We start from the raw sequence: 23,449 nt of genomic DNA on the forward strand, positions 1-23,449 counted from the left end.
TCTTTTTGGATTTCAGCAAAGCTTTTGATACTGTTTCTCACAGTATTATTCTGGACAAAATGTCTAGCACACAGCTAGATAAATACATAATATTATGGGTGAACAATAGGCTGATGGGCCAGGCTCAAAGGGTTCTGGTAAATGGGGTTACATCAGGCTGGTGGACAGTCACTATCAGGGTGTCCCGGGGCTCCATTTTGGGGCCAGTGCTCTTCAATATTTTTATAAATAATCTGGATGCAGGCCTCAAATGCATACAAAGTAAATTTGCAGATGATACTAAATTAGGAGGAGCTGTTGACTCTGTTGAGGGTGGGGAGGACTTGCAGAGAGGACCTGACAAATTACAGGTCTGGGCAATCACCAAGCACATGAAATTTAACAAGAGCAATTGCCAGGTTCTGTACTTGAGATGAGGCAACCCTGTATATATGTACGGACTGGGGGATGAGAGACTGGAGAGCATTTCCTTGGAAAGGGATCTGGGGGTTCTGGTAGATGACAAATTGAATATGAGCTTATCCTGGTAGCCAAAAGGGCCAGCCACACCCTGGGGTGCATCACGCATGGCATTGCTAGCCAGCTGAGGGGATTGTCATGCTCTGCGCTGGTGCTGCTTCACCTCAAGTACTGTATGCAATTTTGGGCGCCACAATATATGAACAATATTATTGTTCTTATTATTGTTGAACTATTAGAGAGTGCTCAAAGGATGGCACCAAAGACAGTGAAAGGTCTAGAGGGGAAGACTTATGGCTGAGTCACTTGTTTTTTTCATCCTAGAGAAAGAGGAGACTGAGGGAAGGCCTCATGGTGGCCTGCAGCTTCCTCACAATGGGGAGTGGAGGGGTAGGCATTGAGCTCTACTCTCTGGTGACCAGTGATAGGACATGAGGGAGCGGCATGGAACTGGGGCAGGGGAGTGTCAGGCTGGGTGTTAGGGAAAGGTTCTTCACCAAGAGGGTGGTCAGGCACTGGGACAGGCTCCCTGAGGAAGTGGTCACAGCACTGAGCCTGGTAAATTCAATATGTGTTTGGACAACACTCTCAGACATATAGTTTAATTTTTGTGTGGTTCTATGTGTAGCTAGCAGTTGGACTTGATGATCCTTGAAGGTCCATTCCCAACACGGGATATTCTATGATCCTCAGATCCAGTGGTTTTATATTTGTTGAAAACTATTTCAGTAATGTCTGTGGTTCATGGGGGTATTTCCAAAGGCAACTTTCTCAACATGTCAGATTATTTTTTTCTATCCAGGTATTATTGATTTTCCCACATCTACCACCATAGGAAGGGAATAAAAATTATTTACAAGAAAAATTAAACATTTGGGTTTTCTTGTGTGACTCTCTGTCATCTTTTTAACTGGTGTTAGAATGACTTATCTTAATTAACTTCAAGTAATTTAATGAAGTGATATATATGGTCTCAGAAATTTTGGTTTTGTTGTGTGGAATTTTTATTTTTCTGCCTTTAACACTGGTTTTGCTTGGATAATATCCCATCTGGGCATTCTCACAGATATCCTGTCTTAGTCACCTGCATTGCCATGTTGAGACAGAAAAATATGATAATGAAAAATGAAAAAGGGGCAATTTTTTGTTCCAGGAGTTCATCATTTCTTTAATCTGTTAATACATGACAATTGTCTCAGCTCTTCTTCCTGATGTGAAATATTGGGCAGTTGATACAACAGAAGTGTCCCCTGACTCTCCCCAGCTGCCAGCATAATATGTTTGGATTTCAATTATTTGCATTGGAAGTCTGGCATATGTGTGATTCCTCAGATTTCAGCATCAGCAGCTTGAACATGAAGGTACTATTACAAGTTGAAACAGTAAGAGTAACTCTGCCTCTCTAGGGGACTTGAAGAGGGGTGCACAGCACATGCAACAGACCCAAGAATAAGGGCTTGTACGTAGACAGCTTTTTGGAGGACCAGAGAATACTATTCTTTCATATTGCCATTAATTTATGTGTTTGAATAATAAATGACTATGTGAAAAAAAAAAAAAAAAAAAAAAAAAAAAAGGAGCCTGATCTAAGCTAAGTCCTGATCTAAGCTAAGTCCTGATCTAAGTCCTTCTTGCACTGGAGAGAGGTCAGCCAATTTGTACTGAGAGACACTGGTGTAAAGGCAATCTTTCAAATAAGTGGATCCTGACCCATTTATGGCTTTTTAAATCATAACTAGCACCTTGAACTGTATCAGTAACTAATCAGGCAGGCACTGCAAGGAACAATGCCAAGAATTCCTGATATATTATAGCGATTTCTGCTATACAGAATAACTGCTGTGTTCAGCACTAGCTATATAGCTTTTGGGTACTCCTCAAGGGTAACTTTGTAAAGTGAAAATACAGTGCATTAGAGGTATCAGGCATGAAAAAAACACAGCATTGCTCATTTATTTTAGACATAAATATACAGTAGAATGTCTTAATAGCGTGTCCAAAACTGGAAAAAAGCAGATAAGAAAATTAAGAGTTTCATATTCCTAATGTTCCTTGTGTACAAACAATTCCAGAGTTTCTGTGAACTTTTCATAGCCAGTGAGAGGATATCGTAGGAGATTTAGTTCTCATGCATTTGTATACCATGCATGCTGTGTAAAAATAATTTTCCATTTTAAAAGAATTGCTCTCATCAGCAGTTCTTTACTACAAGAAAAACACATTTTGTGCTAATATTCATGTAACTCATTACTTAAATTTTAAAAATAAGAAGTTAACAGAACTGTTTCTTCATTAAAATGCAAATGACTGCAAGAAATATGTGAAAATTGATAGGATTTTAACCTCCACTTTTAAAACTGGAAGGCTACTGACAATCATTCTCAGATAGCTTTGCAAAGCATTATTCGTAGCACATCACCTATACACATACTGTTTATTGCATCTATTACAGCTTTTATTTTCTTTTAATTATCATCTTAAACATTGAAGGTGGGGAGATAAGCTCCATTCTTAGATGAAAATTCACAATCTAAACCGTGATCTGAACTGATAGAGAGTATTTTTAGTAATATATGTACTAGAGATAGAAGAGACAGAATCAGGTTATTTGAAGGCTTTACTGTGTTTCATGAATAACATATATCTGTAGAATTCCGTGGTAATGACACATATTTTGTCATATAAAAAAAGGCAATATAACATATTAGAATAAGAGCTGAATTATCAGATTATTTTAGTATTAAAATTGTGCAGGCGTCTGGCATTACTAGCACTATATTTGAAAAGGAACCTAAACTAACTGAATTACGGTTCACACTTTTTTTTTTTTTGGGGGGGGGGGGGAAGGTGAAATGAATAACCTACAGATCTAGCTGTAATGAATAGCATATGGAGTATACTAAATATAAAAAGTATTTCTGCATATGACATGATAGTGATGTTTCATTTTAATAGACATCTTTAACTGAATTTCTCTCTCTAGTCCAAGAGTCAAATCTGAATGTTCCCATGAACCCAATCTATTAAACAAACACCTCTATATTAAATTACTACTCAAGATGCTTATACACACTTTAAATATCCTATGCTTCATTCAGGTAGAACTGGCACCTAAGAAATTAATAAAAAGGTAACATAAAAAGTAACTTGATAGTTTTGCTCCTAGGAAAAAACAAGTTCACAAGAAGATTGGGGTTATTACCAAAGCAAGTAACCATCTTTACAAAAACAAGATGATTTAATGATTACATACTGCTTTCACATGTACTGCAGATAATTCTACTAGTGGAAAATGTTGCAGACTAAGCTGCACCCTCACTTACCTATAAAACTTAAGGGGAGAGGCAATAACTTGAAAAGTCACTAAAATTTTATATTTAGAAATTGGATCTTTAGCTTTTGAGGGTACTGTATCACAGATATTGCATTATAGAATCATAGAATAATGGCCTGGGTTGGAAGGGACCTCAAGGATCATCTAGTTCCAAACCCCCTGCCATAGGGGCTTCTAGTTCCAACCCCCTTGCCATTTCATCTCATTTTCTTCTCCTGTTCCTCTGAGGAGAGGGAGTGAGAGAGCAGTTGTGGTTGAGTTTAGCTGCCCATCAGAGTGAAACCACCACAGTGATTCACATATTCTATAGAGTCATGGAATCATTCAGGTTGGAAAAGACCTCTAAGATCATCTAGCCCAACCTTTAATCTAGCCCTGACAAGTTCACCACTAACCCGTGCTACTCAATTCTATATCTATATGTTGCTTGAAGACCTCCAGGGATGCTGACTCAACCACTTCTCTGGGCAGCCTGTTCCAATAATTCACAACCCTTTCAGTAAATAAATTTCTCCTAATATCCAACCTAAACTTTCCCCAGTACAACTAGAGGCTGTTTACCCTCGTCTTATTGCTTGATGCAAAGAAGAAGAGCCCGATCCCTGATCCCCGCCTCAACTACAACCTCCTTTAAGGTAATTGTAAAGTACAATAAGGTCTCCCCGAGCTTTTTTTTTTCTTTTTTTTTTCTTTTTTTTTTTCTCCAAGCTAAACAACCCCAGCTCCCTCAGCTGCTCCTCAGAAGACTTGCTCTCTAGACCCTTCACCGGCTTCGTTGTCCTTCTTTGGGCATGTGCCAGCACCTCAATGTCCTTCTTGTAGTGAGGGGCCCAAAACTGAACACAGTATTTGAGCTGTGGTCTCGCCAGAGCCGAGTACAGGGGGACAATCACTTCCCTAGTCCTGCTGGCCATTCTATTTCTGATACAAGCCAGGATGCTGTATGCCTTCTTGGCCACCTGAGCACACTGCTGGCTTGTATTCAGCTGGCTATCGACCAATACCCCAGGTCGCTTTCTGCCTGGCAGGTTTCCAGCCACTCTTCCCCCAGCATGCAGCATTGCATGGGGTTGTTGTGCTCCAGGTGCAGGACCTGGCACTTAGCCTTGTTGAATGTTATACAGTTGGCCTTGGTCCATTGGTCCATCCTTTCCAGATCTCTCTGCAGAGCCTTCTAACCTTCGAGCAGATCAACACTCATGCCTAACTTGGTGTTGTCTGCAGACTTAATGAGTGTGTACTCGATCCCCTCATCCACATCAGTGATAAAGATATTGAAGAGAACTGGCCCCAGTACTGAGCCCTGGGGGACACCACTAGGGACCAGCCTCCAGCTGGATGTAACTCCATTCACCACAACTCTTTGGGCCCAGTTACCTAGCCAGTTCTTAATCCAATGAAGCGTACACACATCCAAGCCTTGAGCAGCCATCTTCTTCAGGAGAATGCTGTGGAAAATGGTGTGAAAAACCTTACTGAAGTCTAGGTAGACCACATCCACAGCCTTTCCCTTGTCCACTGACCATGTCATCTTGTTGTAGAAGGCGATCCGGTTTGTCAAGCTGGACCTGCCTTTGTTAAACCCATGCTGACTGGGCCTGATCACCTGGTTTTCCCATAAATGCTGCATGATGACACTCAAGATAATCTTCTCCATAACCCTTCCCAGCAGTGAAGTCAGACTGACAGGCCCGTAGTTTCCCCCATCCTTCTTCCGGCCCTTCTTGTAGATGGGCATCACATTTGCCAACTGCTGGTCTACTGGGACCTCCCCTGATAGCCAGGACTGCTGATAAACGATGGAAAGTGGCTTGGTGAGCACTTCTGCCAGATCCCACGGTACCCTCCGGTGGATCCTATCTCGGCCCATAGACTTGTGTACGTCTATGTGGAGTAGCAGGTTGCTAACCATTTCCTCATGGATTATGAGGTCTTTGTTTCCTTGTCCCTGCCAGTTCGGGGCACTGAGTACCAGGAGAACAACTAGTGTTGCTGCCAAAGACTGAGGCAAAGAAGGTATTAACTACCTCTGCCTTTTCCCCATATGTAGTCAGAATGTATTACATGTCCCAAATGTGTCAAAGAAAAAAGTCATCTTTTTCTTTGAAAAACTGAAAAGAAAATTACATTACAGTAGACAGCTTCTGGGTATATTTCTGGGCATAGTCCATGTCCATCTTTAGTGTGTCTTAATTTAGTAAACTGCCAAATGTCACAGTGAGTCCTGTCCTTCACAGATGTTGCTTTGGTAACTAAAAATTGTTGTGTTTTCTAAGATATCCCAGCCATTTAAGAGTGCAATCAAAATCTTGGAAGTACATGTATACATGTGCTTCCAGCAGCTATTCACAGTATCTATGAACTACTTCGTATTGTCAAAGAAATTCCAGAGCCCCATTGTCCTTGTATTCTCCCAGAGCTATATACTGACAGTGCTGTGTTTTGGTAGTGATGAGGAATCAAGCAGTTAAATTTTGTGTCATCATAGTGGGGTTAATACATTTGATATTTCACATTTAAATATCTATTCCTGCAGCAGAAACACAGCTTTTAAAAATTTGGGGTATTATAATGGAAATTCAGCAGTTTTCCAAATACTTATGAAATAAGAACTATGTACATTTATGAAGGTTTTTGGTTTTGTTTTATTTTTTCCCCCAACAGAACTAAAATGTTTACTTAGTGCTAGCTGGAACTTTTCAAATGAATGCACTGCTTATGGAAGAATTTTCATTGAAGCTGTTTTGTGACACAGTGTGTAACAATTAGACTGCTTTTCAATTTATCCAAGCTTGTGATCTTAGGTCAACAGGGAACTCTTCCAAAACTCTGTCATCTTAAGGCTGAGCTCTTATCCTGTTTTGGAGAGAGGTCCACAATGCAAAGGTAACATCTGAATTCCAGCAGGTTCCAAATATAAGAGAGTTTCTATCTCAGTATACAGTTTAAGGCTTTTTCCTTTAATTGTCACAATGACAGTAGCTGTGCTGGAAAGAACTGCTATTTTAAGATATTTGTTGGAAGATATAAACTTTGAGTATATTACAGCTTCATCCCATGCTCTGTGTGATGTTATGTGTTTCTGAATCTCTAGGCTTGATTCAGTTTCCTCTGGCAAGTTTTGATTTCAGTCCCACTGAGAAATAAGTAAGAAATAAGTTAACATTACTCCCTATTTTTTCTATTTCTTTCTCTTTTTTTTCCCCTTCTTGACCTGAGGTGGAGGAAAACTTATCAATAAATTTAATCTGATCTTGTCTTTTGTGTGTTCTGCAAGAATTTTGAGAGGGAAGGGTGAGGAAGAAGTAGAGGAACAACGCACAGGGACCACAGATGCTTAGTTAATTTACCCCAATGTCTATACCAATGGTACTGCTGGTCAGTGGCTGACCAGCACTTCTGTAGTTCCTTATGTCTTTCTGCTGAGGGTAGGGAAATTGTGCTGTTTCTTCTGTTTCATCATCTAGACCGCTGATACAAAGCAGAACTGAAAGGTTTCATAATCTGTTTTGCCAGGAGATATATCAGTTATTTTTTTCTTGAAGTCATTATGCCTGTGATGTAGCTTTTATCTCATTTCAGTACCCAAATAGCTGCAAGCATAATGGCTCCATTTGAGTGGTACTTACCCTATCCCCTTTCTAGTGCAGTTCTTTTCCCTAAAGCTGCACATATTCAAACACTTTGAGAAATCATTATATGTATTCATACACTGCCTCATTAAGGTCAAATGTACGGGGTGGCTTCCCTGCCCACTCTCCCTCACCCCCTCTTCTCTCTAGTTTCGTTCTTTTTTTTTTTTTTTTTTAATAGAAGTGGCACATGTAATGATTACTGCAATGACTTCTTGAGTAGACATTAAAAAAAATAACTGTCATATACTGTGATTTTTCTGCCTTCTTGATGTAAATATTGGGTCACTGAAGTGCTTTTACAATGACAGATGTAGAAACATATGACACAAATATAAATGTGCCATTCATCACAACATACTGATGAAAAGTGACCAAAAGTGGAAAATGTTTTGCACATATCTGTATAATTAGTTTTTTAGACATTTTGCCTGAGAAATGATTTGCTAAAACTTCCAAGGTGCCAAAGCTTTTATTCATTCATACAAGCCTGCCAGAGTTCAACAAGTATTTGGACAGCTCCCTCAGACGTAGTGGTTTAATATTTAGGTAGTCCTGTGTGTGTGGCCAGAAGTTGGACTTGATAATCCTTGAGGAACCCTTCCAACTCAGGATATTCTTTTCTATATTTATGCACGTCAAACAAAGAGTTTTGAGCAATTTAATTTTTCTCTAGTAAAGGCTTTTTTTTTTTTATTAATGTGTAGCTTCTCTGGTGTGAAAGAGGAAGAAACTACTACATTTTTAATTTTTAACTGAAGTAGGAAAAATTGGCACACATTCAAAAGCAGTAAACATCATTTTATCGTTGGCCAATGTTAAGTTTACATGATGATCAAACTATGGAGACCTTACCCAGAGTAATCTCATTGTAGAAAACATTCATCATGAGTATTCAAAATCATTTACCTAAAACAGAGGAGGGAAGAGCAGCTTTAGTGCTTCTATTGTGGTTTAACACAGCGGGCAGCTAAGCATCACATAACTATTCATTCACTCTCCTCCCCTCTCTCCCCCCCACCCCTCTCCCCAAACACAGTGGGATGGGGGAGACAATTTAAAAAAAAAAAAAAAGTAAAAATTTAGGTTGAGATGAAGACAGTTTAATAAGACAGAAAAGGAAGTCAAAGTAATAATAATGATAATAATAATATATATATGTATATATATAAAGCAATTGCTCACCATCCACCAACCAATGCATAGCCCTTCCCCAAGAATCAGCTTCCCCCAGTTTTTTTTGTTCAGCATGATGCCATATGGTATGGAACATCCCTTTGACCAGTTTGGGTCAACTGTCCTTCCAACCCAAACTATTCTATCGTTCTATGATCATGTCTAAAACAGCAACTCTGATGTCATACCTAAGTTGAGTTCATCCTCCTAACCTCGGAGTACAAAAACAGACCCATCAGGGTCAACATGAATTATGTTCATGCCTTTGCCTGTCAAGTAGGCTAAAACTTCTTGCACCTCATTTTTAGTTCATTGATATTTTTTTCCATCTGTTCTTGTTTTATAAGGTATGTCATTTGTGTTCTAGGTTTCATTGATGTATCTTTTTATTATGCATTTAGCTTTTATATTATTATTTTAAAATCAAAACACATCAAAATTATCATTTTGTGAAAATGCTCATTGCAATACTGAACTGTAGCTCAAGAAATCTGGTTAGTACCTTTCTTCCTCATGCCCTGGAGCACAGTACTGACTGCTGGTAAGAAGGTAGTCATGGTTGTTTCTGCAACTGGATGTAAACTGTCCATTCACCTTCGCGCTTTTCATTGGTTGTAATTACCAGCCTTTATTTAGACTCTAGTCTTGATTAGATGAAACTTGCAATCTGTAATCCTTCTGAAATAAATCAGAATGCATTTTTTGTTTGCTTGTTTTAGCCTAAGGTTGCAGAAGATGATGTTAGGCACTCCTGTGCTTGGCAATTACTTGCATCTGAGAAGTTAAAATCACAGCCTAGGTGCCAACAGATCATGAGTGCAGGTTGTTGCTGTGTTCTGTGACAACATGTTGAGTTTGCCATATTGACAGCCTTTCATGGTGAAAGAGGAAATGACAACAGGCTCCTCAACCCTACTGATAAAGATGCATTCCAGTTCCATGTGGTTGTGAGTTTTGTTTGTTGTTGTTGTTGTTTGTTTTTTTAATGTTGAAAACTTCTAAATATATTGCTGTAGAAACAGCCTCCTCATGAACATGAAAGATTTAACTATCTCAGGGATCACCATAGTTTAAAAAAGGTGGATTCTATTGGGAAAGCAGGATGTAAATCAACAGCTGATGACTTCCCTAAACAAAAATGTGTCGTAACAAAAATGTGGTGTCTTAACCTCAGGGTTTTCAGTAAATCACATTAGAATCTCCAGTTATTTTCTCCAGTCTCCTTTGTATACATAGAAAATGAAAAGCTAACCCAGTGTGCAACTACAGGGAAAACATCCAAATCATAAAATAAAGGATATCTTCTGAAGTATGCCCCCAGGAGTAGAGGACAAAACTTTGTCATTGGCATTTAAGGCAGCTTCTCAAGTTGCCAAGTAAGAAAAGCATTTCCTCCTGACTATCTTTTATTTCTCACTATTTTTTCTTCCTCTCCTACCTCAAGCTCTGGAGCATCATAAGTCTAGGTCATGTCATCATCTTAACATATTTCAAGTAGTTGGAGCACCAACATCACATCACATTATACCCATACATCAGGCATAAGGCAACTAAATGTACACTGATCTCAAAGAATGAGACTGACTTTTGAGAGTGACATAGCAGAAGTAGTTGAAAATATAGCAGAATCTTTGTCTTGTCAAAGTATTTAGCTTTGAAGGAAGAAAAATCCTGACACCATCTGCAATCAGAAAATAGTTCTCATTTGTTGGAAACTGAGCTCTTAACTGAAGTTAGAAAGCAGCAGATCTTTTTAGAACCCTTTCTGTGTTGCAGGATCCCACAAGTCTGTATTTGAAGAAATATATCCAAAACACAGGAAGAAAAATGGGATTGTTAGAAATAGGATGATGAAGGGAACCATCTAACTGCAGCAAAAAGCCAAGTGGGAGCCATACAGATGCTCAGATACACAGTACACAGATATAGGAGAGCTCTAAGGGCCTTAGGTAGCTTGCTATGTGTTTTGTTTGTCTGAATTTAGTATTGTAGGAGAGAACATAAACCATTTCTACTTTACACTGTTACTGTGATTGTTAGAAGCAAACATTTAATTCTGAATTCACTTCCAATACACTACTGCTATTGGAGATGTGAGGAAGCACAACATGCTTCAAACCAGTGATAAGCTTCAGTTATCCCTAGAAAATTGCTCTCATAGAGATGATTTTTGAAACTGCAAACAAAACTTGCATTTTCTGTAAAATATTTTATTTGCTTGTTTTATTTTGGTCATCTAAGAAAATGCTAGACAGTTAATTTACCCCTGAAATGATAGTAGAAGGTTTTTGTTGTTGTTGTTGTTTCAATTATTATTTGTATGGTAACACCTGGAGGGGTGTTTGTGTTTTTTTCGGATGGGACAGATTTCGGGGGAGAATTGTTTTTTCCTGCCTCTATTTCATTGGGGAAGGCATCTTTATGCTTCAGTGGGCTTTGAGGAACAAGTGATCAAAATGTACTGCATCAGAAGCCTGGAAGGTGTGCGTCAGTAAGTTCAGGTGGGGATTTCTAGTATACCAAAATATTTTCTCATGTTTGTTTCCCCCTTAAGGCTTCCTTGTCCTTAAACAACACTTCAAAGTGTGGCTTTTCAGCAAGTCATATTCAGAGTTGGTTGGTTGTAATTGCTAGTGCTGTTTTGCCTTGTTGACAGACAGTGGGACTAGGAAGAAAACTACTTACCTGTTGTAAGTATTCTCTCTGTTGTCATTTTCTTTAAAATTAAAACCAACATAACTAAAAGAACACAGAGCAGATTAGTTTAAATGAAACATTTAAAATTCTCTTTAACTGGCAAATGGTGCCAGTTCACTTATTACTGAGATACATAATCAAGTGATGAAATGATTACAGATGATTTTAAAAAGACAGAGAAGAGAGATTCATTCCACTCAAGAATTCCTAACCAGTGTTCAAGGTGCAGTGCTGCACACTGATGTGTAATTCTCTAAATTAATTTACCTCAAAGGGCAGGTTAGTTGTACTGTCACTATTGCTGTTAAAAATTTAGGAATTCTTGCTTCCTCCTTTTTTCTCTTGCAGATTTTTCTTTTTCTTTGTGTGTGTGTGTTTTTGTTTGTTTGTTTTAAAAAAAAAAAAAAAAGAAAAAAAAGAGATGATTCAGCAATGAATAAGCCGCAGTAGACATCCATTTTCATCTCTATATACACATACATAGTGAGTGAAAGTACTGGTGATGCACATCACTTGCATGGGCAGGAGGTGTACAGAATGACTCTCCCATGATTCCTTTCCAAGGATTTACTAATGTGTGAATTTAGTACAGATTATGGAAGAGTGTGAATTTCCAGTGTTACAGAGAGTTTGTGTGAAGACTCTCTTTGAACACTCCTAGTAATTCTCAAGATTACACATATGGTTGCAGTTTATCACTTGGTGCTTATCTACAAAAGAAAACAAGTGTGCAATAGTTATAATGGGAATTTACAGTAGACATGATATTTTTAATAATTTCCAGATTGGGCACTTATTACAGCTTTGGGGGCTAGTATGCTGTAAATTCACCTCCATCTCTGTTGCACATGTCAGGAGGCAAATAGAACTGGTGAAAAAGCCTTCAGGTTGGTGGGAATAAGTGTGAAAAGGACATAAATCTGGGATCATCTCATCTGGGAATTGGCTGTTTTTATCTCCAAGGCCACAGAAATCAGCACTTCCATTGAAAATATGTCAGTCAAGGGAAAGATACTACGAAGAGACTGCTAACATCTGTGAAAATCAAGGAAGAATTTTCCTGGGAGAACCAGAGTTGGTTGCAACCTACTAGATTATCACTTACTCCATAGCATCACTTAGGAGAAGAACTTTTGGCATAAAATTGTTACAATTTAAAAGCAAACCAGTAACAGCATTCAACTTGGTTTAGTGATCAGAGCCCAGCCACCAGGGGCCAAAGATAAGGAGACTGTGAGACCCTGAGGAACGGCTACAACTGGAAAATATGAATGGAGCAAACTCTCAGATTTGGAATGGAAACCTGTAGATTATATGAACCAGGTCTCTGTTTAGAGTGTCTTAGCTATTTGCTGGAAGCCAAGTCTGCCTGATTTCCGATGGGTGATATATGCAAGACAGGGTGCCACTTGGCATTCAGTGTCACATTAGGTATCCACATCTGCTTTTATTGTGTTTAAAGTTTATATTTATGATCCATCACTAACATGCTTTTTACACTTCCTGCTTTAGAGTTTTTCCTTTTGCTAAACTGAAGGTGGTTTTTTTGTTGGTTTTTTTTTGTTGTTGTTTTGTTTTTATTTGTTTGTTTTTTCAGGGAGACTGAAAATATTGTCTTTATCTAGTATGTGTCTGGTTTACAGTGTCAGGACATACTTCCTTGACTGGAAACTATTGACATAATGATCTTCAATTACCCCAGATAAGATTGATGAGACTGACTTCACACATACTGAAGCATTCAATAGTAAGCAATTTTAGAAGATAGTGAGAATAAATCATTCCCTTTCCTTCCCAAAATTCTTTTATTTATTTATTTCTTTATTTATTTATAACAAATATGTTACTATAAAGCTTGAGAGACTAGCTTTTTTCTCTACTTTGGGAAGCAATTCTGTACCACAAATTGAAATCGCTGTAGATTTTCTGTCAGACCTGTGTTGTCCGACTGAAATGGAATAAACATGTTATTAATCATAATAGGAAATTAAATATGTTTGTTTGTAGTAATACTACAAAATGCTGTCACAAAACACTTGTAAAAGGCAGCATTAGAAATTACTGTATCGGAGATCTAGGGACATCACAGCTTTATTGGATTCACTTTTTCTTATCAATAGTCTCTGGAGAGAAATTAGTACACCTACAGAGGCATACATATTCCACAGGAACTGCTTGACAGGCAGCTTGGGAGAGCTGGAAAGACAGAGGTGACTTTGCTCACCAAAGCTTTAGCATACAGGGCTCACTGCCTTCTACTCACTATTCATGAATCTAGATCAAATAAGTTTCTGTCAGAAGGACTGGCTTTTGCCTGCAGGTGCTTTATTGCTGGTATTGATCTGGTAATTACCATAGCACTAAGCAGAAATACTTACTACAATAGTTACTACAGTAGTTACTCTTACTACACAATATTTTGTATTTTATGGTGAGCAACTGATGAACAAAAAGCCGAACAGATAAAATGCTATTTAGAAGCTATGCTGAGACTGTTCAGGTGACTGATATTTCTGCTAGATAGAGCAGGTATAAATAGAGTAGACTCAGGTACTGTTGGTCAAGAGTTGTTATTAGTAACTCATTATCTTGCTTTATACATTGGCATGCATTCGCTGCTTGCTGGTGTCACTGTAAAACCTGGATTACTTAGGAACAATAGATCTGTGGGAATTATAAATAAATAAATACACCAACATACTTAATCAATGTTAATATTCAGAAGGGTGTTATGACATTTATTTCAGTAATCTTTACCAACTCCCCAGTGTTCAGGAGCTCTGAGCAGTTGCTTCACTTTTGCCTGACACTTTTGTCATGACAGTCACAAATTTTTGCTGCAACTGTCATGTTAATATTAAAACTATGCTACTTAATGCCCAGCTGTATTGCAAATGTGCTTTGTGGCATCTGGAGCAGAGGTGCTGTAGATGCCACAGGCCACCAGCCACTTTCTTTTTCATTAATCAGAGACAGAGAAATCAAATTAACTGACATTTTAGCCTTCATAGGCAGAAATCACTAATCAGTCTTATGGTTTTAGTAGCATGTTAAGACCCAAACCTAGAAAATTTATTTTCAACATTAGATGTTAATAGTTTCAAATCAAATAATATGTCTTGAAGATGTAGATAGAACAAAGATATTATCTAATATCCCTTGAAGATGCTTCCTTCTGTTTCCTATCTATATTGGCCTTGGAAATGTCTGCTGTTAACTCTGTTACTAATAAGTTGGTTCAAATGTATTTGTGACTAACATTTTAATAAGGCCATTAATAAGTCTCTTCACATTCCATCTTTCAATAATATTTTCTGCTTCATATAGTCTCTAAGTTATTTCTTCAAATTCATGAATAAGAATGAATGTGGAGCAATTGTAAGTATTATCTGTGTTCTTTTAAGCAAATAAATATATATATATAAACTTTAATTCTGAGCAAACTGTGGCTCTATTGAGGATTCCTGATCTCTCAGAATGGTATGTCCTTAAAAAAATGTTTCTTATTTTATTTTTTTGTTTCTTAAAGGTAGATTGAAAAAAAATACAAGGAAATACAAGGTCCTTTCTTTTTAAATTATTTTCAGGACATCCTTATGCCTAAGTGAATATCTGCCACGTGACTGAAATAAAGTGAATTTTTAAGAGAATTGACCAGTTTCTCTTTGTTCCATGTACCACAAAGATTTTTCCATAATTAGCAAATTATTATCTCTTTCAATTTGTTTGGTTTTCTGGTTTTGGTGAATTTAGTGTTTACAGAATTTATGGATTAGTTATGTTAAGATCTTTTTTTGTAAATGGCTTATTGGGTGGGAGGGGAACTGATTTTTTTTTTATCATGGGCTAAAAATTGCTTTACATGAAATCTAGATTTTTATGTAGAAAATTATATTTTAATTCTTGAATTGATGATGAACACTTTGAATCTTACCATCGATTTCCTGAACTATCCGGACTGCATGTTTAGTGATATGAAATTTTAATTATTAATATTCAAGGAATTACATTGGAAAAAACATTAGCTCTGTCAAAACATTTGAGCTGCAACACCAGTTTCCCTGAAACACACAGTTTTGCAAGTGCTAGAAAGTTTACAGTATTGTCTGTACTTGTGTTTGTAGTATGTGCTCCTTTTCCTGTTTTGTCTTGTTTCTCTTCCTTCTCTGTTTCCTTTTCCTTCTCCTTTACTTTTTTTTTTTTTTCTTATTCTTCTCCTTTTCCTTTTTTTATCTTTGGTTCATTGAATTAACTGGGGAAATTTTTGTTCATTTTTGCTTTCTTTTTGCACCATAATGGGGGGTGGGAGCAGTTAGAATAGTTCTGATGGCATAGAAAAAATAAATATGCAGTGTCAGCTGTGCAAGTTGCAGACCTGCATATGGAAATGTGCAAGCAGATGGATTTCTGCGTCTGCCCAGAACAGACTGAAGACAATAGTCTTCATACAGTTTCAGCATTCGGTTGATGGATCGCATTTTTTGTACTGAATAACATTAGAAGGTAAACTATGAGAACAATCTGTCACAATGTAGCATTTTTTTAAAAGTGAGCATATATGTGTAAATGCACGTGTATATCTGATAGGCAACAAAAAATTCATAGGCCTTTTCAATGTCACTGTTTTAATTTCATCCATAGGTAATTTAATGCTTTTCTGTTCATGGAGAACCCTGTGGAGATCAGAAGGCTGCTTGAATATAAAAAGTGATATCATTTATATTTCTTGTTCAAGAAAATCAACTTTCTATTAGTTGAATAAGGGGAAAACTAATAAAAGAATTAGGAAAATTGTTTAAGAGAGAAATCATTTTAAAATTCTATATAAAATGTAGTCAGACAGCTAAGTATCCAGCATGTCTGGATGAAAGGCATGTATATTTACAAATAGAAAAGATTACGTATGTGTCAAGAAGAGTCGTTAATAGAGGCCAAACTTCAGGTAATGCCAAATATATTGGAGTCTGTGGTTAAGCTATTACTGACTTTTTCAGTAACAGTTTGCTATATGTGGAACCTTGTCTGATCTACCATAGCATTCTCTATGGTCCCTAAATATCTGGCTGTTCTGTATGAATGCTGATGTTTCCTTGCAAACAAAATTTCATGTTGCTCTGGAAAGCAATCAGCTGTGATCATGGATGACTTCTGTAAATATTTGGAGCCTCAGTAGGAGCAGAGATGGTGTAATGTTTCTTTTTCCAGATAAGTGCATAATTAAAGCATTTAGATGTTCAATTATGTTGGATCCAAGCTACAAAGTCCAATTACGCATAATCAAGAATTTTTCAGTATTTCAAATATATAGCTTAAATATGTAATTTCTATATAATTAAATGTGTGTGTGTTAAATTTATTATTAGGTATGGTTATATATTGGAATATTATTGTCGGGGAGAGGGAAACAGTATTTACAAGCCTTCAGTGAAAGGGAACGTAATACTAGACCTAGTAAAGAAGGAACTTCATTTTCATAGATGTCATCCTCTTCTTCAGCTTCTGTGGAGATTTCTGTGCACAGTCTGATTTCTTAAAGCTTAAAAGAGTATGCAGGAGAAACAGGTTTATGGAAATACACATTTTTCTGCTTTTTATTTTTCATGAATCTTATGGCTGCTGACACTGGAAAGAGTTTTGTGAAAACAAGGGTCTGTTGGACATTTGCTAGCAGGAAGCCAGTGAGGTGGCTGATACAACTAACTGCGTTGTTTCCCCACAGCACTTAGGGTACTATTTGCATGGGATATGCACTGCAAAGACAATTGGAGATTCTGATAGAAATAATGTCCCTGCAATGAGTTATGGAGCTTTAATGCTCCTATTTAGGTCCTGAGATGAGAAGGAAAGAGAGTGTCACACCATGTGGTTATGAGGAAATTAAATAAATAATAATAAAAAAATCCCATTCAAGGATTTTCTACTTCTGGGAGTTGGAAGTTTCTTGTCAGTCTAGCATGATCATTATTCACCATCTTTACCACACTTTTAAAATAGTATTTTATATATTATTTAAAATCCAACTTGTGACCCTTACTCATAAGTATAAGTGGGATATTTATCTTTTCTCAGAACCAAGCTATAACTTTTGCTGTAATTTAGCATAGCAAATTATGATGTCCTCTAGCTTGTTTTTAAATAACACATGGTTGTTTTATGATAGATGAAATCACTTAAGCACTGTTGTGTAATGTGGTGTTTTAAGTCACATTTCATTTGAGAGATTACAAATAAGGACCTTCAATGCTTCAAAATTCTTCTGTCAGTCACAGTGTAACTAAACTTCATTCTGCTATAATGTGACAGTGAATAGCAGTGTTTGAATTTTCTAATGCACAAGTGCTGAAATGTTGAAAAAGCAAGAAACATAATGTTAAACTAGAGTCACAGTAGTGTTTGTTATTCAGTTATCCAATGACGTGCTTAAGTTTAAGCAGAAGTTTTCTAATGGGATTCTTAAATTTAAACACGGCTTATATATTTCATAATAATAATGAAATTATCTAGAATGTGTGGTAAAACTTTGAACTGTTACTTGTCCATTCAGGAGACACCTTTTGAAAACAAAATTAAAAAGAATGTTGGTTAGAAATGCAGTTACCCATAGTTTTCTTTCCAGTGTTCAGATGTAAAGAGCCAAAGAAGCTTCTATCAAGAGAGAGCTACATTCTTGAAAATGGAAGCAATTATTTCACAAATACATGTCTTTTTGAATTCTTCACAACAATCTTTTCAGGAATTGCCTAACATTCAGTTTGTTGCTGCAGCGATTAGAGAGGGATCTTCAGTGCTCCTTTTCCTGTCTGTCCAAGGAGAGGAGCTAGCAGGATGCTGAAGAGGAAAGTGGGGGAAATTACTCTTGAGAGAACTAAGTTGGATCAGTTAAGGGTATGTTGAGAATTCAAGCGGTGAAAAACTGATGGGAGAAAGAAAGGTAAAGTTTTAGCAGTAACGGTCGAGGGCTGCGTGCCTCTTCTTTCTGTCTGTTCAGCCAAGTAAAAATGAAAATTCACCTTAATTTTCAGTCAAGATAGTCCAGGAAATGGTTTCTTAAGATTCAAACTAGCACACTGAAAAGCACTGATGACCATTTTTCCTCCACATATCCTTCCAAATAAACTTTTCAAACTGTGGTACTTTTTTCATTAATTCTAGAAATCATAGCATCATAGCTAAAGAATTATAAAAGAAAAGGTCAGGCAGTAGGTTGATTTTTTTTTTAGAGTGGATATGTTCCAATGATAAGCTAAAATGAACTGAAGGTCACTTTAAGATGTATGCAAGTGAGCTTTCCAGTTTTACAATACCAGGTTATGTATAGAATCATAGAATGGTTTGGATTAGAAGAGGCCTTTAAAGATCACCAAGTCCACCCCATCTGCCATGGGCAGGAACATCTCTCACTAGATCAGTTTGCCCAAAGAGCTGGCCATCTTGACCTTGAACACTTCCAGGGATGGGGCATCCACAACATCTCTGAGCAACCTGTTCCAGTGTCTCACCACCCTCATAGTGAAGAATGTCTTCCTTATATGTGATCTAAATCTACCTTATTTCAGCTTAAACAATTACCCCTTGTCTTATCACTACAGGCCCTTATAGAAAGTGCCTTTGCCCATATTTTATTTATAATGTTGAAAAAAAAAATAATCATACTGTAAATTATTTTATGTCCTTTGTTTTTGACTTTAATGTTCCTCAATCTAAACTGAACTCCAATTGCCATCTGTTAGACTAGACATGTAAATGATCCAAGTCTTCCTTTGTATGGCTGTACTGTTACTCATTATTGTTCCTTACAATACATGATAATTTTTAAATTCTTGTTCCTATTAGTACCCTTATGCAGTCATTTTCTACATTAGATCTCAAATCTGATTCAGGCTTTTCCCATACAGGTACTGTGCTTCACCATAACAATGTTCTATGTTGCTGCATTTTTTTTTATTTAAAAAAGTGATCTTTATTCTCTTTCTTGAGATACTCTTGAAATTAGCTTTTCAAAACTGTGTTGAATGTTTTGAAATCATCTTGAGTAATTTAGATAAGAACTCCTCTGTTTATCACATCATTAAACCACCTAAGGCTTCCAACAAATCGAACAACCATGTGATTTCATTATCAGTTCTTTGATAACAGTGTGTTCTCTGAAAACTTTCATTTGGTCACATCTTTCGACTGTATCCTGTAAAACATCTGATTAATTTATTATATATATATATAATATATAATTTATATATATTAATTATATATAATATATAATTAATATAATATATAATTAATTTATTATATATTGAATTTAAAAATTATAAACTTAAGTTCAGTATCACAGTATGTTCACAGAATAAGTAAGAGATTTTCCTCTTCATGAACTATCACAACAGTACATAAACACAAAGGGAAGTGCACAGTTTCATTGTCTCAGATGATAATGTCTGTAAGAAGTAAAAATGAAAATATCCAACCGGTGGATGGTAATTAAATTTAAAAATGTGTTATTATCTTGATGAAGAAACAATGAAAAAAAAAAAAGTAGAAGGAGAAAGTAACTGCAGCAATAGTTGAAATACATTTTGGGATTGATTTATTCCCTACTTATATACAATTAAGAAACTTACCGACTTTGATTTCAGTAGAGTTTTGTCCATAAGGTCATTGTTTGTTTACTCTTTTTGTTCGTTTGGTTATTTCTTCTGGATATTGGATTTTTCTGATCCGAAACCATTGGCTATATTAGTGAGATGAGAGCAATAGAATTCTTATCACCAGAGTATCTTTACTGCAAAATTGACATTTGTAAATCTCAGGCAAGATTGTCAAAACACTCATTAACTTCAATGGAGCCTTCATTTCTCATTTTTATAAACCAACTGTAGCTCCTTTGAACTCTGTAGCTGAATTAGTTTCAAACTGCTACATATATTTTGAAACTTGTGTATATATATATTCTACACAGAGAAATATACATATATATATATATTTACAAAGGGGGAGGGAGAGAAGGGTACCATGTGCTGTAATTTTTTTTCAACATCATTTGTATACATCAGATCTTCTGTCTACAGCATTGCTTCAAAAAAAATATGTTTAGTTCAATGACATTGCTAATGACTGTTGAGGCACCATCCCACACAATTCAACAGAAATTGAAATACCAAGTATGTTGTTATTGGAAAATAAAATTGGAGATCTCATAATATGAGGTGATTACCGTTTTAATTTTTATCCTCCCTAGAAGGCAGTCCACTTTTAAATGGTCTGTCTTGTATAGTTTCTTCAGTGATTTGTAGTGTAGCATATTGTAGAGCACATTGCAGTAATCTAATTTGAAGTGACAAATGCATTGATGATAGTAAAAATCATGATGTCTAGTAAAGAGGCAGCTATCATAAGGCTGACGTGGGAAATAAATGCATTCTTGAATGTTGATGCAATACAGTTGTCAAATGGTAGGTAGAAATCAAAAAGAGCCTGCAGGCATCATTTCTTAACAAGCGCAAAGCACCCAGCAGCAGAGGAAGATGGACATAATTTTATTGCATCTTGAAATTACTTCATTTGGCCTTTGTTATAGGTATCGCCTTACATTTATATTAATTGAGCTTGTGGCTAACTATCACATCCTTCCATGTTATCTGAATGCTAAATATGCATAGCTGGTTTTAACAAGTTACAGATGTGAGAATTTTCAGCAGTTTAGTACTGGTCATCAGCACTGATCACTTATCCTCACTCCTCTGCCTGCAAGTTCACAAAAAGTCTACTAAACAGAAAGAGACTTGGTACATAACCAGCAATATTTTGGATAAAGAGTAATTAGGCACCATGATGTTAGCGATCAAGAAGACAGTCATCTAGAAGAAATGTCATCAGCTTGAGGATTAGAGCTTCTGAAGTGTTGATTTTGCTTATGACTGACAGACAGAATGGACTCCAAATATTGGAGTGGACTTGCAGTCTTTACTTCTGGATTTGTAAATAATGACGGTCATCAAAGAAATATGACTTATTTGAGATGAACAGGTTTTCTCAAAACCATTTTCTCTGAGACTTCAATCAAGAACCACTGTGTGGGTGAGTATGATGAAAGTCATCATTACCAGATGATATTAATCAAAATTGTCAGCCAAATTTAAGGTCATGAAAGTGTGTCCATTAAAAAAGCCTCTGAGCTTTCACCAGAGACGGAGAGAGGATGGTTTTTTAGAAAGAAATTTATTTTCTGATTTCTTGCATAAAAAATAAATAAATAAATATATATCTTAACACTATAAGTCCCTTAATACTGAAAAAGCAGAACTATAATGGTGTCAACTGTAACTGAAGATTAAAGAAAAAAAGAAAAAAAATGTTTATACTTGTGAAATATATGGATCATATTTTTCTTGCTTGAGTGAGCACCAATCGAATGAATGAGGAAACACCATTTCATTGCAATGACATGTTTACAGCTCTGCCCTCTTATTAATTGTGTCTCACTAATAAAAAAGCAAAACGGTTCAATGATAAAATAATTCATTAATAATGATTGGTAATGATTCAATAATAAGTGAAATGGATTTTAAATTTCTCTAATCACTAGCTACAGGAAAAACTGACCATCAATGATATAGAATAGTTGTAAATACTATCGCCAGCATAACAAAATATGCTAAGTATTGAGTGGGAAAAATCTCTTGCATTAATAGTTGATTAGATAATTTGAATAGCTAGTGATTATTGAATCATTACTAACTACATCATCACAATTAGTGGGCAGGACTGTAAAAGAGGCATTGCAATGGAATGGTGTTCTCAAAAGAATAAATTATGAATGTCACTTTAATTGCCTTTGGAGGAAATAGGTGGTCATTTCCTTTTTTATGTTATTTTTAGATTAATCTTCATCTTGCTGTAATATTTATCTGTTGGGGAGATAGTGCTTCAGCACAGAGTAATATATAGACTAATTTAGAGGGACTCCGTTTTTTCTATATTTGTATCAAATATTTTACAAGTTTGGAGATAATTAGATTGGTCCTATTTAATAACATTATAAATTCTATTAATAATCTATAATTACTGATATTATTTTTACAAAGCAAAAAAAACCTTTTCATAGTAATTATTCCTTTACAGCTGGAATGATCTACAGAAAATTTAAAAAAAAGGAGAATGCATTTTCTAAGAATTGGATGTCAGTGACTAAGTGGTCATCTGGGAGCAAATTACCTTCCTGATGACCATTAGCTGTTGTCATCCAGTGGGAAAGCTCGTTTCCGTATAATGAATACAGTTAGGGAGCGCCTAAGCTTCCATGTCAATGGGAAGTATCCAGTCTCTTCTACTGAAGGCGAGTCACGTCCTCTTGAAATGTGGACAGTTTGAGGCCAAGAGATGGAACAGTGTGGGACAGGTGCTATGTTTTCAATGCACACATTACTTTTCTTCTTCACTGTGCTACAAAGACACTTGTTGCAAAACTGCATTGAATTCTGTTCTCTACGTAAATCTATGGTTCAACATTATTTGTAAGGAAAGCGTAAGGGATTCATCCCAAATTACAGCACTCACCTCAACGGCAGAATTCCTCTTCTGATACTTCATAAATAAAGCATTTTCTGACAAAGAAGCTAAGAAAGTGATCTTTCTAAAAATCCACCTTTTTAGTGTAAATTAATGATGGAATAAAGCAAACCGCTCCAACCTTAAATATCACTGAACTTAATTGAAATCTGTGCATAGGATTTACTTTGGGGGAAAAATGAAATGCAGTCAACCTGATTAGCAATGATGCTTTACCTAATTATGATAGTATAATTTATCTTTCAGTCAAGTCAGCAGATGAGATAATTCTTGCTTCTCAATGTTATTATGATATCAAAAGAAATTCTATCACTATCCAGCCTACATTCTTAAACTACAACACTACTCAAAAGTCTCTTGGGTTTTATGAGCTAATGATATAATGAGATTGTTCATATGCATATATTGTACATAAACATTAAGATCTATACTATGTACTTTTTTTTTGCTCAACTGCTATGTCTTATCTCAAAGTTCTCTGGGTATGTATGAGTTTCAAATTTAAGGCAAAGCCCAGCTCCTACACTGGTTGTCTAAACTACTTTTTGGACTAGGCAATTTTGACCAGCCTCAAAGAAAACACTACACA

General features: G+C 36.3%; 1 protein-coding gene across 21 annotated transcripts in view; it reads left to right on the plus strand.

Annotated features, from left to right (window-relative positions):
- Positions 1-23,449, plus strand: part of CNTNAP2 (contactin associated protein 2) — a 1,168,055-nt gene that overhangs the window by 794,749 nt on the left and 349,857 nt on the right. The window lies entirely within an intron of this gene.

The sequence above is a fragment of the Anser anser genome, assembly GCF_964211835.1.
Source record: "Anser anser genome assembly, chromosome: 2".
NCBI classification, from domain to species: domain Eukaryota; kingdom Metazoa; phylum Chordata; class Aves; order Anseriformes; family Anatidae; genus Anser; species Anser anser.